This window comes from Saimiri boliviensis, chromosome 5, assembly GCF_048565385.1.
Source record: "Saimiri boliviensis isolate mSaiBol1 chromosome 5, mSaiBol1.pri, whole genome shotgun sequence".
Taxonomy (NCBI): Eukaryota; Metazoa; Chordata; class Mammalia; order Primates; family Cebidae; genus Saimiri; species Saimiri boliviensis.
Window position 1 is genome coordinate 64,544,813 of NC_133453.1, and position 16,254 is coordinate 64,561,066.

A 16,254-nucleotide genomic window follows, 5' to 3' on the forward strand; every position below is an offset into this window, starting at 1 on the left:
CAAATTTCCATACCACACCCACAAGACGTAGGTAAGAATCATTCTTTATGATTCAGATAAAGGAACAGAGATAACTCACAGGAGGTCGCACAGGAGGCTGGCATAGAAACTTGACATTCTCAAGGTACAAAATAAAGAAGCAGATACATATAACAAATTCATCACTAAATAAATAGTATGCCCTCTGTGTCTTTAGTGTGTCCTACCATCATCCCCGAGCCCACTAGTTTGGAAATAGCAATTAAATAAGGATTACATTATATGCCATTTTACAGATGAGGTAATTGAGATGAGTCATATTGCATGAACTCTTGCCAGGTCACATACATATCTCTAGAACTACCCTGTCACTTGTATTAATATTCAATTTAGTTAAATATGTAAGGACTATTTAAAATAAAAATAACACTAGCTAAACAAAAGATTATCTGCATTTTTAAAGTAAGCATTTTTACAGCAAGCATCACTTGATATACACATCACTTAAAACCCATAAAATACAGGACCCTTAGGGTCAGAGAACTACAGCCTGAAGGCCAAATTCAGCCCACTGCCTTGTTTTGTAAAGAAAGTTTTATTGGAACATAGTCATGTGCATTCTTTTGCACATCATTTATGGCTGCCTTCACATTATAATGGCATTGTTGAGTCGTTTCAACAAAGACTGTATGATCTACAAAACGTAAAAGATTTACTATCCATAAACATTTAACAGAAAACATTTGCCAACCTCTGCTCTAGGCCTTTGAATTATGGCATCACATGTTATTTCTACTTAAATAATTAATTGTTATTTTCTTTTTTCTTTTCTTTTTTTTTTTTTTGGAGACAGAGTCTTGTACTTGTCACCCAGGCTGGAGTACAATGGCACAGTCTCAGTTCACTGCAACCTCTACCTCCTGGCTTCAAGTGATTCTCCTGCCTCAGCCTCCCTAACAACTGGGACTACAGATGCCCGCCACCACACCTAGCTAATTTTTGTATTTTTAGTAGAGACGGTGTTTTACCATGTTGGCCAGGCTGATCTCAAACTCCTGACCTCAGGTGATCCGCCCGCCTTGGCCTCCCAAAGTGCTGGGATTACAGGCATAAGCATCCGCACCTGGCCAATTTTTCTTATAATTCAGGAATGCTAATTAGGTGTTGTTGGAAATTGCATAAAATAGGTGTTGTTGGAAATTGCATGAAATGGCATTTCAAATACAAAAGGATTATAAAATATCTATTAAAATGCCATCCCAACTGTAATGACCATCTTGAAGAATGAATAAACTATAAATGTTCAACAACTTCTTGATAACTTTGGAAGCAGCTGATGGCCACCGTACGGCAGAAGATATCCTAAGTATTAATCAAGGAAAAAGTGAATATTAGTACTTGGCCAGTTTTGTAATTTGGGAAGAGAACCATGATCTATCTTGGTTTTAGTTTCTTCATCTATAAATCAATGCTATGTATTAAGTAATCTCTACCAGCCCTTCTAGTACTAATGTTCTATGGTCCATATTCTTCTACCTAGCCAAAATGCACATGACTTCCTTCTCCCCCCGCCCCCACCAAAAAGAATTTTAAAAGTTTTCTAGACTTCTAAGGGCATACAGTCAGTCCCAATTTTCAAACAACTCCTGCAAAAAGTTTCTAATTCTGGACAATTTTGGCCTGAATCTCAGGAGGATGAGGGAGAGATGATACTCTGGAATGAAGATCATCAAGTAGTCTCATGCCAAATATCTTAGTTTAATGACTATAGAAATTGGAACCTTGTCCCTTTAAGAACATGAAGAAGTGTATTTGGACACAGGACAAATGATGTATCAACTTTCCACAAAGATTTTGAAGAAGTAATTAAGAAATTTAACTGATGATTTAAATTATCTTTTTATATTAAAGCAATTACAGCCATACTGTGGAGGAGCATGCAAAAATCAGCATGAATTTTTAAAGTAAAATACAATCCTTCAAATCAATTTTGCCCATGAGAAAGGAGGTTTAGAGTTTACACCTGGAACTCCTCTCTCACCTTGGCCACTATGCAAAGGGATGATCACTGTGCTTGGTCACCAAGAAACTTCAAGGGAAAAGTTGGAGTCATTGCCTTAGAATTTACATGACTTCTCAAATTCTACTGTGAAAAATACCACTTTAGCTTCAAGTCAGTGCACCAGAATTTATAGTCAGACTTACTACTGTGTTCCAAAACTTCTTACTAGCTCTGAGGTTATTCCTCGAATACGTGTGTAAGTGAACATTTGGAGTGACCCAAATCTATGAATTCTCAGGATTGTGTGCATCTTGTCTTTATGTTTCAATAAGTTACTGTGGTTAAAATTTAAGCATCATATGTCAACCAAATTATCTCTATGTTCCTTTCCAAGCAAGGGAGGCAATATAAGGAGCTGAGAGATGGGAAAGGAAATAAACCAGGAGGTTCTGCCACTAACTCACAGTGTGAACTTAGTCAAGTACAACAACTTTGGGCCATGGTTTCTTTATGAAAAAGAGGTTTGAACTAGAGGCAGACCCATATGTGTCACATGTAAAATCCTATAAATTATAACTGCTATGAAAATGTTACCAGTGCTGTCTTCTACTCACTATCCTATGATTATCCTCACTAACCTATTTACTGCTATGAAAATGTTACTAGTATTATCTTTTCTACTCACTCTCCCACCACCTATGTCTGGCAGTTGTAAAAATGTATCATACCTTACCTTCTATAATAGGGGTGGACATTACTATTATTTTATACCTATTTCTAATTTCTTATTTTAGTGGAATAGTAAACACTGTGAACAAAGAAGGTATCAGAAGCTAATTTTGAACACAGTGAGTGAAAACAAAAAAAGAGAGATGATTACGTATGTAAAGGAGCTGCCATAGGACTCAACAATAATTAGGCTTAAGAAACACAGGAGTTAATTTCTCTCTCAGGTAGCAGTCACAGGTAGGGAGGCAGCCACTGTTCCACTCAGCCATTCAGAGACTGAGGCTGGTGACAGCCCTCCCGCCTCCACCTGTGATTTCCAAAATTACTTTGGTTGTTGCCACTCCAGTCTCAAGAGGGCAGAAGCCTGGAAGTCCAGGGCCAGGAATTTGTGAGAAGCAAGATGCTCACATCACTTCTACCTACCTTCCATTGACAAAAGTTTAGCCACACACACATATCTAGCTTCAGTGAGAGCTGGGAAATAGGATGTTTTATCTCAACCAAATCTCCATTATTATGAAAGAAGTGAAGATAGATTTGGGTGGACAGATGATCCTTATAATCAATAGAATGAAAAGATGCTGAAGAGGCAGTCTAGTCTGTTCCTCAATGTACAAGAGGATATATACATATGTATATATTTTTAATATTTTATATGAATTTTCATATATTATATATACAAAAATTTCAATAATAATAAAACAACTTAGTGTATACTCACCCCAGCTTTAACGAATCTTATACTTTATACAGTTAGAGGCCTCCAATTCTTTCCCCTTTTTTAACAGAGGGAAACTCCCTCCTTAATTTAGTGTGAGTCTTTCAATTCTATGCTGTTTAAAATTTTACTACATTTTTAAATAAATACACAATATAATGAATAACAAGGTGTTTTCTTTGACTTTATGTAAAGTGATTTCACATCATATCATAACTTAGCTTGTTTGTCCCCCGACCCAAAATTTTCCTCCATAAAAGCAGCTTGCTTTTCACCTCCAAATTGTATTCTTTTTTTTTTTTTTTGAGACGGAGTTTCGCCCTTGTTACCCAGGCTGGAGTGCAATGGCGCGATCTCGGCTCACCGCAACCTCCGCCTCCTGGGCTCAGGCAATTCTCCTGCCTCAGCCTCCTGAGTAGCTGGGATTACAGGCACGTGCCACCATACCCAGCTAATTTTTTGTATCTTTAGTAGAGACGGGGTTTCACCATGTTGACCAGGATGGTCTTGATCTCTCGACCTCGTGATCCACCCGCCTCAGCCTCCCAAAGTGCTGGGATTACAGGCTTGAGCCACCGCGCCCGGCTAAATTGTATTCTTTAGCTTTACCCATGTCAATAATGCAAACTCAATTTCTTCATTTTGACTGCTTTCTCATATTTGTGTGTGAATATGACTTTTTCTGATTTTTTTATGGTTACAGATATTGCTACAGTGAGCATCTCAGTGAATGTGGGCAAGCATTTTGCTAGAGTTGTGTTGTTCAGTAAAGTAGCCACTAACCACAAGTGGCTACTTAAATTTAAATGCATTAAAATCAACTAAATTAATGAAAATTAATTACTTCAATAAAATTAAAATTTCAATTCCTCAGTTACACTAGCCACATTTCAAGTGTGCAGTAGTTACATGTGGCTAGTGGCTAGCATATTGGATGGCACAGCCATTATTATAGAAACATCTATTGGACAATGCTGCCATAAAGTGTACATGCAGCTGTGGAAATACTGAGTTGTAAGGTATGCATATTCTCAAGTTTAATAGATATTGCCAAATTGCTTTTCACATCATCAAGATTCTTAATTATAAGCAAGAGAATGCCATTATGGATCATTCAAACAAGAAAAATTCTTTTTTAAAGGATGTTGGATAGCTTACAGAATTTCATTAAGGGTTTGAGAACCAAACTTGAAGGTAAACCACTCAGTATGACACCATGGACTTGACCTAATGTGGATTCTGCACTGCTTATGAACACACTTCCTCCTACTTATATTTCTGTGATGGGTATTGTTTTCTGCACTATAGTCATTGCTGCTTCCAGAAACTGTACATAGGTGCCATCACTGCTGCCCCCTTCACTACAGGGGTTCTGCTTGGTTCCTACTTTTTCATACTGTATTCACACTTCATACAGTTTGGAGCTGGTGCATCTGTTTGGCAGACTGAGTAAAACACCTGCATCCCATCTTTACAGAAGGCTTAGGAAGGCACGTGTCTTACAATTTTTCATTGCAGGGAAATATGCAAATTTTCAGACTTACTACCCATTACTCAGTTGGTCTCTAAAGTAGATATAAAAATTTTCGTTCCTACCACAACAAAGGACAGTTCCCACTTCCCTTCAGTTTCCAACATTGGTGTCATCTAGCATTTTAATGCTTGCCAAACTAATAGTTGTGTAAAGACACCTCAATGTGGTTTTAATTTGCATTCTCCTGATTAACAGTAAAGCTCAGCATATTTAATATTTTTACAATCATTAGAGCTTCTTCTGTAAACTACCTATTCATATTCTTTGCCTAATTTTTAAATTGGGGTTTTGGCCTCTTTCTTATTGATATGAAAACTTTTACAAAATATGCTTGATATTAATTTTTTTAAATTCTAGGCATTAGATATATCTCTTCCCAGGTGGTAGATTGTCTCTTCACTTTTAAAAAGTCTTATTATGCAAATCTTCAATCATATACAAAATAGAATCATATAATGAATCCCAAAGTACCCATCACCCAGCTCACAGAAATCGTGTTTCATCTATATCACCACCCACATCCTCCCACACTAGGTTATTTAGAAGAAAATTCCCTGACATCATGTCACTTCCTATGAATCTCTGAGGATAAGAACTCTATAAAACTGAAACCATAATACCATCATCAATCTAATACTATGTAAAAATACAGTGCTTTAGTATAATCAAATTATTCAGTAAATGTTCAAATTTTCACAGTTGCTTTATAAATGTTTTTACAATTTGTTTGCATCCATATCCAAACAACCAATTACCATCAGTGTTCAACAATCATTATCCAGTAACCACTACAACTGGTTGATATATCTTTTAAGCACATTTTAAATTATAGGTTACTTCTTCATCCCTCTCTCTCTCTCCTCATTTTTTTGGGGGTTGGGGGGGAATGTTTTGTTATTGTTGATAAAGCCAGGCTTTTGTCCTGTGCAGTTTATGAAGTTGGGATTTTGTTGTTTGAATCTATGTGGTTGTAGTGTAACATGTTCCTCTGTCCCCTGTATTTTCCATAAATTGGTAGTTAAAATTGAGATCCCTAAATAGATTCAACTTCAACTATCTTGACAACATTACTTCATTGATGCTTTTGAGCCAGGCATGGTGGCTCACACCTGTAAACTCAACACTTCAAGAGGCTGAGGCAGGAGGATCATTGAGCCTGGAAGTTCAAGACCACCCTAGGCAACATAGTGAGACCCTCATCTCTATAAAAAATAAATTAAATAAAGTTATTCACTGATGATAGTGTAGTTGCAGCAAGAGATATATAACTTCTAGCTGGCTCTCTTTGTGAGATGCTAGCAGCTACTGATAATCATTGCCCAGATCTATTCATTCATTAGGACTTGCAAAATGATGATATTCTAATGCTATCAATCTATCTTCATTTGCTATCTGAAAAAAAAAAAAACTTCTTCTAATGAGCTATTGGTACCCTGATGTACAAGTACCTCATATGTGGTACAAGTACAAGCACCAATATATGAATAAGAAAGACAAAATGAATGTTATTTTTCTTTTAACCATTTTCAATATCATAAAATGCTTTCCTACAATCCTACAAAAGAGAACAGACTGTGGGCTCCAAGTATTGTTTCCTACTGAACAAACTAAGGATACTTAAATAAATGGTTATCTCCTAATCTGTAACAAAAAATATATGGAATAAGTCTACTACATCATAACTGAAAATAAGAACACAATAAAGACTGCCAGTATTACATCAACAGTGCTCAAGAGTCGACTTGAGTTTTCCACTGACCAAAGAGGGTAGTTTGAACATTCAGAAGAATAATAATTAAAGGATTAAAATACAATTTATGTGTTTAAATTCACAAGTTCATAATGACACCAAACAAAAAAAATGTTTTATATTTCAAATGGTGTGTCCTTTTGTGTTCAAATTTTTTTTAATCTTTTTTTTTCTTTTTTTTTTATTGCATTTTAGGTTTTGGGGTACATATGAAGAACATGCAAGATTGTTGCATAGGTACACACATGGCAGTGTGGTTTGCTGCCTTCCATCCCCTCACCTGTATCTGTCATTTCTCCCCATGCTATCTCTTCCCACCTCCCCACCCCCCCCGTCCCTCCCCCATTTCCCCCCAATGGTCCCCTCAGATTCACTAATATTTTCCTGTAAGTCTGTGCTTTGTCTCTTGTTCAGGAAATTCTCCCTTACCCTAAAGTCATAAAAATATTTTCCTAGAAAAGTTTTTTAATTGTCTTTCATTTAAGACTTAATTCTAACTATTTTTGTATATTATATAAGATAGTTCTCAGTGTTTAATTGTAGTACCAGAAAGAAAGATTAGAGAAAATCAAATAATAAATTTTTAGAAATAGTAGCTGAAATTTTTCTGGAATTAAAGTGTAAATAAAAAGAAATTCATGCTTGGACACATCATGTAAAAATGTCAAACAGTAAAGACAATAATTTAAATCAGTTAGAGAAAAAGGAGAGATTAAAAAGAAGTGCCAACTAAACTGATGGTAGATTTCTTAATATCAATAATAAAAGCTAGGAGCTAGTATTTCTCTCAAATACTGAAAGAAAGAAAAAAAAAACCTCAATCTAGAATTGTGTACCTTTCAAAATTATCTTTCAAGAAAGAAAGTGTAATAATAAAAGGAGGTACTTTGGGACCAAAAAAAATGATTCTATAAAATACTAATCTGAGATAGGAGAAGGAATAGTGAGTAAATAGTATGTAATGATGTATGCAATTACTGTTTAAATGATAACAAAAATAATAATATCTAATTTATGAGTTTAGAAAAGGACAAAATTAAGATATAGGATAACAAACAAGTCAGAAATGGAGATGGTGTGATCCAAATTAAATTGTTAGAAAGACTTGTTTATTTAACAAGAGACTAAGTTGTTATGTAGCTTTAGACTTTGTTCAGTTAAATATGTATAATAAAACTTCCATAATAACCAATATAAATAAATGGTATCAATCCAAATCAGCACAGGGGAAAACAGTGAACAAAAAAAGAAATATACGTAAAGATAGACATACAAATTAAATAGAACAGAATCAAGAGTCCAGAGACACACTATTACATTTATGGTCAATTGATTTTGACAAGGGTGCCTAGACAATTCAATGGGAAGAATAGCCTTCTCAAAAAATAGGTCTGGGGCAACTGGATAACCTAAGGCAAAAGAATGTTCCTTCTTTTATACCATATACAAAAATTAACTCCAAACAGATCATAGAGCTAAATGTATGAACTAAAACTATAAGACTCCTAGAAGAAAATACAGGATTAAATCTTTGTGACCTGGGGCTATGCAAAGGCACAAACAACAAAGGACAAAGACTTCCTCAAAATTCACAGCTATGCGTCAAGGGAGAACATTAAGAAAGTAAAAAGATTACACATGAAATGGAAAAAAAAAATTTACAAATCATATATCTGATGTGTAACTTGTATTTAAAATCTGTTTTTCAAAAAAAACCCTTACAACTCAGTAATAAAAAGATGAAAAGCCCTCAATTTTTCTGTATATCTAAAACTGTTCTAAGAATAAAGTCTCTTCATTTTTAAAAGACAATTAAATTTTAAAATGGGCAAATGATATGCATAGAGATCTTTCCAAAGAAGGTATATAAATGGCCAATAAGCAGCTGAAAGGACATTCAACATCATTAGCCATTAGAGAACTGCAAATAAAAACTATAATGAAATAGCCCTCTACAGCCACTAGGATAACTATAATCAAAAGATAGACAATTGTAAGTGTTTGCAGAGTTGAGAAGAAACTAGAAGCCTCATACATTGCTGACAGAAATGCAAACTGGTGCAGCCACTTTGGAAACAGCTTAGCAGTTCCTTACGAACTAAACTGACTTGCTATATAAGCCTCCAATTCCACTGCTAGGTATATATCCACAATAAATGAATACATATGTCTATAGAAAAACCTGTACACAAATGTTCACAGCAGCATATTCAGAATAGCCAGAAAATGACACAAATCTGATTGTCTTTCATACAGTAAAATATTCAGCCATAAAAAGGAATGCAGTAGTATTCAAGATAGATGAATTCTGAAAACAGCATGCTAAGTGAAAGATGCCAGTCCTGGTAGACCACTTGGTATATTATTATATTTATATGCCATGTCAAGGATAAGAAAATCGATGGAGCACAATGGCTCACTCCTGTAATCCCATCACTTTGGGATGCTGAAGCAGGCAGATAGCTAGAGCCCAGGGGTTCAAGATTAGCCTGTGCAACATGGTGGAACCCCATCTCTACAAAAAAAAAAAAATAGATGGGCATGGTGATACACACATAGTCCCAGCTACTTGGGAGGCTGAGGTCGGGGATAACTTGAACCCAGGAGGTTGAAGCTGCAGTCAGACATGATTGTGCCACCGCACTCTAGCCTGGACAGCAGAGTGAGACCCTGTCTCAGAGAAAGAAAAGAAAGAAAGAAAGAAAGAAAGGAAGAAAGAAAGACAGACAGACAGAAAGAGAGAGAGAGAGAGAGAGAGAGAAGGGAAGGAGGGAAGGAGGGAAGGAGGGAAGGAGGGAAGAAGAAAAAGGAAAAGAAAAGAAAGAAAGAGGATGGATGGAAGAAAGAAAAAAGCATAAATAAATGTATAGAGACAGAAAGTAGATAAGAAAGAAAGAAAGAAAGGAGGGAAGAAGAAAAAGGAAAGGAAAGGAAAAGAAAAAGAAAGAAGAAGGAAGGAAGGAAAAAAGAAAAAAGCATAAATAAATTTATAGAGACAGAAAGTAGATTAATGGCTCCCTAGGGCTGGTATGGTTAGGGAGAAATGAGGAGTGACTAATAATGCACACAGCAGTTTTTTTGTAGAGTCAGGGGTGAAAATATCCTAAGGTTGGCTGTGGTTAATGACTTTGTTAATATATTTAAAATCATTGGTTTGTATACTTCAAATGAGTGAACTGTATGGCATGCAAATAATATCCCAATAAAGCTGTTTAAAAAAAGAAAAAGAAAAAAATACTATCAAAGAATGGTTGGAGCCAATGTTATCAGAGTTCTTTCTCAGCCTCATTTCTGTTTTTCTCACACATTCGACGCAGATCTTTCCCAACATGTAAGTGATACATGGCTAATCATGGCTTCCAGTTTCCTATGCATCTAACTTCACAGCCAGAGAGCAAGATGGCTTCTCTTTCCAGACCGGTTTGAAATATCCCAGCAAAAAGCTCTGATTGGCCCTGCTAAAGCATTGTTCCTACCTTTAAGCCAATCACAGTAGCCAAAGAAATGAGGAATTATGTTTGGTCAAGTTTTAGCAGGGGGAGTAAGATAGGGAAAGGCTGTTACCAGAAGAGAAAATGGAGAAATAAAAAAAAGAAAAAGGAGGAGGAAGGGAGTGGGAGGGAAGAAGTTTTCCACTCTAGATACACAGTTTAACTATAGACCCATCCTTAAATAATAATTTGTTTCTAAATCACAGCCAAGAATCTTATTCATCAGCCTAGTCAACATGGCAAAACTCCATCTCTACTAAAAATACAAAAAATTCGCTGTGCATGGTGGTGGGTGCCTGTAATCCCAGCTACTAGGGAAGCTGAGGCAGGAGAATCGCTTGAACACGGGACACAGAGGTTGCAGTGAGTGCAGATCGTGCCACTGCATTCCAGCCTGGTCGACAGAGCGAGACTCCGTCTCAAAAGAACAAAAAGGATCTTATTCAAATGTTTCTAAGCAAAAATTGTTGAACCTGAGTGATGGCAGCTTTCAGTTCGTCAGACAATCTGCTGATGCCCAGGTTTAAATGGGTCTGGCACGCTACCACTTGCACAAACTTATAACTCTTGTGTCCAAAGGGGAACTATTCCTGTGGGGTATTATAAGGTACAAAAAGGTTACACAATTGTATGATTTTTTCTAATTGTATGACATTTATGATTGCTTCTTGGCAATGACCAAGATCAGAGTTCCTTTGATAAATTAATTTTCTTTTATATCATCCCTAATCATGCTCTTCAGAGGCTCATGTACTTTGGAATTTACTTGCATTAATTCACTTCGATTAAAAAATCATTTTTTCTACTTTAGCTTCACATTTATTGTGCTTCTTAAAGTCAATTTTATCAACAGAACTTCTAAAATTGTCAAAGTACCAGAATGAATGTCAGAATGTCAAGGGTTTTTAAATGAATTCTGACAAGACAGAAAAGGTCACAGCAGATTTTAACATGTTCAAATGTGGTCCTGATTATAAAGATTTTTACGAGGAGTATTTAGGTTATTCCTTAAAATGACTGCAGTTTTCTGCTATACTTGATGGATTAAATTTTGCCTGGACCACCTTTCTCTCCAGGGCCCCCACCTTCTGTCTGGGTCACCATTCCTCACACTTCTGTTCTTAGTTTAGATGTCATTTCTTTCAAGAAGTCTTTCCAGGTCCCCCAAGGCATACCCAGTTGCCCCTTCTGATGTCCTCTCCATACTCAGTGTTTACCTTTATTATAGCATTTATTACACTGCATTGTAATTACCTGTTAATTTGTGCATCTCAGCTCCTCTCCACAGTAAGATCAACTTCCTGGGAGAAAAGACCGAACCTAAACTAAAGTACTTCCGAGCCCAGCACAGTGCCTACAAAAGTGTCTCATAGGCCTTTGTTAAATTGTAGGACATTCTTCAAATAATTGCCCTGTACTCCATGGAAGTGTCAAGATCATGAAAGACTGAAAAACTGCCTCAGATTGGAGGACTGGAAGAGATCGAGAAGGCATGACTCTGATCTTGTATAGGATCCCGGACCAGAAAAAGAACATTAATGGAACAATTGGCAAAATTTAAATTTAGGTCAGTAAGTTAGTTAATAGTATTGCATAAATATTAATTTCCTGGTTTTGTTCATTGTACTGTGGTTCTACAAGATGTTAACATTAGGGAGCTTGGTGAAGGGCATATGATAATTAGTTGATATTTGTGATTTTTTTATAAGCCTAAAATTACTTCAAAATGGAAATTCAGAAAAATTTTAAATAGGAACAAATATGCATATGTTGGCTTATAAATAAAAAGGAAGAGAGAGGAGGAAGGAAGGAAAAGTAGGAGGGAAGAAAGAATGAAAGCACAAAGCTAGCTAGCTTTTGGAAGTATAGCTAGGGTGATAGAAGGGTAGATTTGAGAGCTTTTTATAACTGCAAGTGCCTTGAATGCCAGTTATTACCACATTCTTAGCAGTCTAATTAGGAAATGCTGTTCATGACCACATTAGGTAACCCTTTCTTTGCCGTTTACTCCTGAGCTTTGTTCCAATACTTGCAAATTATTCTGTTCAATTTAACAAGTACTTACTGAGTGCTTGATATGTGCCAGGCAGAGTGACGAGCACCCAGGATAGATGCAAATGTGGTAAAATACATTCCTTGTCCTCAGGGAGGAACACCATCTACAGAAGAGAGCCAAGCAAAAAGAAAACAAAGAGTGTCGATACAGTGAAAAGTATGCAACTGTTTTTACACAAGTACCAAATAAAGAGGCAATGCATTAAAGTGCTGCTCTCCTTGGAGCACAAAAGCTTCACAGGAGGGTTGATGTGGAAGCTGAGTGTTGATTAAGTGGGAATTTGCCAGGTAAACAAAGTTGGGAGGAGAGTTCTCAGCACAGCATGTATAACGATCTGAGCTGGGAAACAGCAGAGTGAGTTTTACGCAGCTAAAATAAGTACCCACAGAAAAAAAATGGACTCTTATTTTTAGTAGCTTTACTGGGATATAATTTACCTATCATAAAACTCACTCATTTAGCGTGTACATTCAGTGGGTTTTAGTATATTCACAGAGTTGTACCACCATCATCCCTACCTAATTTTAGAAGATTTTCATCACTCCCCAAATGAAATCCCATACTCATTAGAAGTCACTCTCCATCCCTCACTCCCAGCCTTAGGCAACCATGAATTCTACTTTCTGCCTTCACGGTTTTGCCTATTCTGGATGTTTCATATTAAAGGAATCATACAGTCTATGATATTTTGTGACTGCATTCTTTCATTTAGCATAATATTTTTAAGGCTCATCCATGTAATAGCATGCATTAGTACTTCACTTCTTTTTATTGCTAAATTGTATTCCATTGTATATATAAAGCACATTTTGTCTACAAAGCATAGATTGATGAACATTTGGGTTGTTCTCACATTTTGCCTGTTAGCACTGTTATAAAAAGTCAGGTACAATTTTTTAGGTAGACATACATTTTCTTCTCTCTTTGATATATACTTAGAATTGCTGGGTCATATGATAACTCTATGTTTTGTTTTGTTTTTTAAGAGGTGGGGTATCAGGCCAGGTGCAGTGGCTCACGCCTGTAGTCCCAGCACTTTGGGAGACTAAGAAAGGTGGATCACTTGAGGCCAGGAGCTCAAGACCAGACTGGACAACATGGAGAGACCCTGTCTCTAATAAAAATACAAAAATTAACCAGGTGTGGTGGCAGGTACCTGTAATGCTAGCTACTCAGGAGGCTGAGGCAGAGAATCGCTTGAACCCAGGAGGTAGAGGTTGCAGTGAGCCAAGATCGCGCCACGCACTCCAGCCTGGGTGACAGAGTAAAACTCTGTCTCAAAAAAAAAAGGGGGGCAGTGGGGAGAGAGAAGGGGTATGGGGTACTATGCTGCCCAGACTGGACTCTAACTTCTGAGCTAAAGCAATCCTCCCACCTCAGCCTTCTGAGTAACCGGTACTACAGATATGCACCGCATCACCTGGCTATGTTTACTTTCTGAGGAACTGTCAAACTGTTTTCCAAAGTGACTGTACCATTTAACATCCCCATAAACACTTGTTATTGTCTAGCTTTTTATAGCCACCATAGTGGATATGAAGTGGTGTATTTGTTTGCTAGGACTGCTGTAACAAATTACCACAAATTAGGTGGCTTAAAGCAACAGAAATGTATTATCTTACAGTTCTGGGGCTAGAAGCGTAAAATCAAGGTATCATCAGGGTTATGCTTTCTCTGGAGGCCCTAGTGGAAAAGCTGTTCCCTGTCCTTCCCTTATTTCTTGTGTTCCTAGTAATCCTAACCATTTCTTGGCTTATTGATGCATGTCACTCCAAACTCTGACTCATCACATGGCATTCTCCCCTGTATCTCTTCTCCAGTTATATTGAATTAGGGTCCATCCTAATCCAGTATGATCTCATCTTGACTTGATTACCTCTGCAAAGACCCTATTTCTAAATAAGGTCATATTCATAAGTACCAGGAGTGAGAAGGTCAACATATCTCTTTGGGAGATGCACTTCAACTCACAACAAGAGGTGGTATCTCTTTGCAGTTTTGATTTATATTTCCCTAATGGCTAATGATGTTGAGCGTCTTTTCATGTGCTCATTTGTCTATCTTCTTTGGAGAAATATTTATTCGAATTTTTGTTCATTTTATAATTAAGCTATTGTCTTTTTATCCTCAACTGTGAATTCTTCACATATTCTGGGCTCTTATGAGATATATGACTTGCAAATATGTTCTTCCATTCTGTGGGCTGTCTTTACTTCTTGACAGTGCCCTTTGAAACACAAGAGTTTTTATCTTAATGATGTTCAATATATCTATTTTTTCCTTTTGTTATCTATGTTTTTCTTGCTATATCTAAGAAACTATTAACTAATTCAAGGCCATGAAGATTTATGCCTATGTTTTCTTCTAAGAATTGTATAGTTTTATCTTTTATACTTGGGTCTTTGATCCTTTTTTACTAAAATTTTGTGCACAGTGCGAAGTATGGATCCAAATTCCTTCTTTTGAAAGTGAATATTCAGTTGTCCTAGCACCATTTGTTGAAATTAATACTGTTCTCCCATTGAATTGTCTTTTCACCCTTGCAAAAAAAATTACCAAAAATGTAAGGATTTGTTTGTAGACTCTCATTTATATTTCATTGATCTTTATGTCTATCCTGATGTTGGTACTACACTATCTTGATTACTTTAGCTTGAAATCAGGAAATGTGAAAATTCCAACTTTATTCCTTTTTTAAAAAAAATTACTTTGGCTATTCTAAGTCCCTTGCATTTTCATATGAATTTTAGAATCAGATAATCGATTTCTGCAAAAAGCCAGCTGGGATTTTTATAGGAATTGTATTATATCTGAAGATCAATTTGGGGAGTACTGCCATCTTAACAACAGTATGTTGTTTCAATCTATGTGCATGGATGTCTTTCTATTTATTTAAAACTTCTTTAATTTCTTTCCACAATGTTTTGTGGTTTTCAATTGGTAAGTCTGATATTTCTTTTATTAAAGTATGTTATAGTATTACAAAGGAAATTATATCTTTAATTTCATTTTTAGATTGTTCATTGCTAGTGTATAAAAATAATTTTGTGTATGATCTTGTAACTTTGTACATGAACTTGCAACTTTCTGAATTCATTTGTTAGTTCTAATTGCTTTTTAGTGAATTCCATAGGATTTTCTATACACAAGATCAGGTTACCTGCAAATTGAAATACATCTACTTTTTTTCTTTTCAGTCAGGATACCTTTCATTTCTTTGTCTTGCCTAATCGCTTTAGCTAGAGCCACCAGTACAATGTTAAATGTAAATGATGAGAGTAGACATTTTTGTCTTGTTCCTGATTGTAAGGGGAAAGCTTTCAGTCTTTCCCTAAGCATGGCATGAGTTTTGGGTTTTTCATAGATGCCTTTTTGGTTGTAAAAAGCTTCCATCTATTCCTAGTTTGTTTAGTGTTTTTGTCATGAAAGGTTGTTGGATTTTAAATGTTTTTTTCTGTCTATTGAGATAATTATGTGGTTTTTATCCTTTATTCTATTAATATAGTATATTATTTATTGACTTTCGTATGTTCAACCTTGCCTTCCTGGGATGATTCTCATTTGGTCATGGAATACAATTGTTTGTATATGTTAATGGATTTAGTTTGCCAGTATTTTGTTGAAGACTTTCATATCCATATCCATAAAGTATCTTGATCAGTAGTTTTCTTGCGACGTCTTTGTCTGGTTTTGGTATGTGAATAATGCTCACCTCGTAGAATGAGTTGGGAAGTGTTTCTTTCCTCTTCTGTTTTTTTGAAGGTTAGGGAATGATTGGCAATTCTCCTTTAAATGTTTGATAGAATTCATCAGTGAAGTCATCTGGTTCTGAGCTATTCTTTGTGAAGTTTTTTGGATTCCTAATTTAGGAATTTACTTGTTATAGGTCTATTCAGATTTCTATTGCTTCTTTGGTCCATTTTGATAGTTTGTATTTTTCTAGGAATTTGTCAATTTCATCTGTTATATAATTTGTTGGTGTATAGTCATTCATA

General features: G+C 36.0%; 1 long non-coding RNA gene across 1 annotated transcript in view; it reads right to left on the reverse strand.

Moving 5' to 3' along the window:
• LOC141584584 (uncharacterized) overlaps positions 1–16,254 on the reverse strand; it is a 208,291-nt gene that overhangs the window by 147,104 nt on the left and 44,933 nt on the right. Inside the window, exon 2 of the long non-coding RNA XR_012517712.1 lies at positions 12,269–12,362. This is a non-coding gene — a long non-coding RNA (uncharacterized LOC141584584). The remainder of the gene's footprint in view (positions 1–12,268; positions 12,363–16,254) is intronic.